General features: G+C 42.4%; 1 non-coding gene across 1 annotated transcript; it reads right to left on the reverse strand.

Moving 5' to 3' along the window:
* Positions 1-278: 278 nt before the first annotated feature.
* LOC148544639 (small nucleolar RNA R71) lies at positions 279-386 on the reverse strand. Its single transcript, XR_015900990.1, has one exon. It is a non-coding gene; the product is annotated as a small nucleolar RNA R71 (small nucleolar RNA).
* Between the last annotated feature and the right edge of the window lie 2,429 nt (positions 387-2,815).

A 2,815-nucleotide genomic window follows, 5' to 3' on the forward strand; every position in this document is an offset into this window, starting at 1 on the left:
TGAAACCTCAGCTAGTTTCTCTGATGCAGCAGAACTGCAAGTTTCATGGACTTCCATCTGAAGATCCTTTTCAGTTCTTAACTGAATTCTTGTAGATCTGTGATACTGTTAAGACTAATGGAGTAGATCCTGAAGTCTACAGGCTCATGCTTTTCCCTTTTGCTGTAAGAGACAGAGCTAGAATATGGTTGGACTCTCAACCCAAAGACAGCCTGAACTCTTGGGATAAGCTGGTCACGGCTTTCTTAGCCAAGTTCTTTCCTCCTCAAAAGCTGAGCAAGCTTAGAGCTGATGTTCAAACCTTCAGACAGAAAGAAGGTGAATCCCTCTATGAAGCTTGGGAAAGATACAAGCAGCTGACCAAAAAGTGTCCTTCTGACATGCTTTCAGAATGGACCATCCTGGATATATTTTATGATGGTTTATCTGAGCTATCAAAGATGTCATTGGATACTTCTGCAGGTGGATCCATTCACCTAAAGAAAACGCCTACAGAAGCTCAAGAACTCATTGACATGGTTGCTAATAACCAGTTTATGTACACTTCTGAGAGGAATCCTGTGAGTAATGGGACGCCTATGAAGAAGGGAGTTCTTGAAATTGATACTCTGAATACCATATTGGCTCAGAATAAAATATTGACTCAGCAAGTCAATATGATTTCTCAGAGTCTGAATGGAATGCAAGCTGCATCTAACAGTACTCAAGAGGCATCTTCTGAGGAAGAAGCTTATGATCCTGAGAACCCTGCAATAGCAGAGTTAAAATACATGGGTGAACCATATGGAAACACCTACAATCCATCATGGAGAAATCACCCAAATCTCTCATGGAAGGATCAACAGCATCAACAAGGCTTTAATAATGGTGGAAGAAACAGGTTTAGCAATAGCAAGCCTTTTCCATCATCCACTCAGCAACAGACAGAGAATTCTGAGCAGAATCCATCTAGCTTAGCAAATTTAGTCTCTGATCTATCTAAGGCCACTGTGAGTTTCATGAATGAAACAAGGTCTTCTATTAGAAATTTGGAAGCACAAGTGGGCCAGCTGAGTAAAAGGATCACTGAAATCCCTCCTAGTACTCTCCCAAGCAATACAGAAGAGAATTCAAAAGGAGAGTGCAAGGCCATTGAATTAATTACCATGGCCGAACCCACAAGAGACGAGAAGGACGTGAATCCCAAGGAGGAAGACCTCCTGGGACGTCCAGTGATCAATAAGGAGCTTTCCTCTGAGGAACCTAAGGAATCTGAGACTCATCTAGAGACCATAGAGATTCTATTGAACCTCCTTATGCCATTCATGAGCTCTGATGAGTATTCCTCTTCTGAAGAGAATGAGGATGTTACTGAAGAGAAAGCTGCCAAGTTCCTTGGTGCAATCATGAAGCTAAATGCCAAATTATTTGGTATTAAAACTTGGGAAGATGAACCTCCCTTACTCACCAATGAACTAAGTGATCTGGATTAACTGACATTGCCTCAGAAGAGACAGGATCCTGGAAAGTTCATAATACCTTGTACCATAGACACCATGATCTTTAAGGCTCTGTGTGACCTTGGTTCAGGAATAAACCTCATGCCCCTCTCTGTAATAGAGAAACTGGGAATCTATGGGGTGCAAGCTGCTAAAATCTCATTAGAGATGGCAGACAATTCAAGAAAACAGGCTTATGGACAAGTAGAGGACGTGTTAGTAAAGGTTGAAGGCCTTTACATCCCTGCTGATTTCATAGTCCTGGATACTGGAAAGGAAGAGGATGAATCCATCATCCTAGGAAGACCTTTCCTAGCCACAGCAAGAGCTGTGATTGATGTGGACAGAGGAGAATTGATCCTTCAATTAAATAAGGATAACCTTGTGTTTACAACTCAAGGATCTCTTTTTGCATCCATGGAAAGGAAGCAGAAAAAGCTTCTCTCAAAGCAGAGTCAACCAAAGCCCCTACAGTCAAACTCTAAGTTTGGTGTTGGGAGGTCACAACCAAACTCTAAGTTTAGTGTCAAACCCCCCATATCCAAACTCTAAGTTTGGTGTTGGGAGGTCTCAACAAAGCTCTGCACATCTGTGAGGCTCCATGAGAGCCCACTGTCAAGCTATTGACATTAAAGAAGCGCTTGTTGGGAGGCAACCTAGTGCACAAATTGTGAATCACACTTTTCACAACTCGTACCACTTACCAGCAAGTGCACTGGGTCGTCCAAGTAATACCTTACGTGAGTAAGGGTCGAATCCCATGGAGATTGTTGGTTTGAAGCAATCTATGGTTATCTTGTAAATCTTAGTCAGGAAGTCAGTTATGTTTATCAGTTGAATTGCGAATAACCAAGAGAGCATAAATTAAAGGTTACTTGTTATGCAGTAATGGAGAATATGTTGGAGTTTTGGAGATGCTTTGTCTTCTGAATCTCTGCTATCCTCTGTCTTCTAATTCACGCACGCACGTCCTCTTATGGCAAGCTGTGTGTTGGTGGATCACCGTTGTCAATGGTTACCTTTCATCCTTCCAGTGAAAACTACGCTTACGCGCTCTGTCACAGCACGGCTAATCACCGGTTGGTTCTCGATCCAGTTGGAATAGGATTTACTATCCTTTTGCGTCTGTCACTAACGCCCAGCCTTCAGGAGTTTGAAGCTCGTCACAGTCATTCAATCCTTGAATCCTACTCGGAATACCACAGACAAGGTTTAGACTTTCCGGATTCTCATGAATGCCGCCATTAGTTCTAGCTTATACCACGAAGATTCTGATTAAGGAATCTAAAAGATACTCATTCAATCGTATATAGAACGGAGGTGGTTGTCAGGCACAC

The sequence above is a fragment of the Arachis ipaensis genome, chromosome B9 (genome assembly GCF_059453495.1).
Source record: "Arachis ipaensis isolate K30076 ecotype BB chromosome B9, ASM5945349v1, whole genome shotgun sequence".
Lineage (NCBI taxonomy): Eukaryota > Viridiplantae > Streptophyta > Magnoliopsida > Fabales > Fabaceae > Arachis > Arachis ipaensis.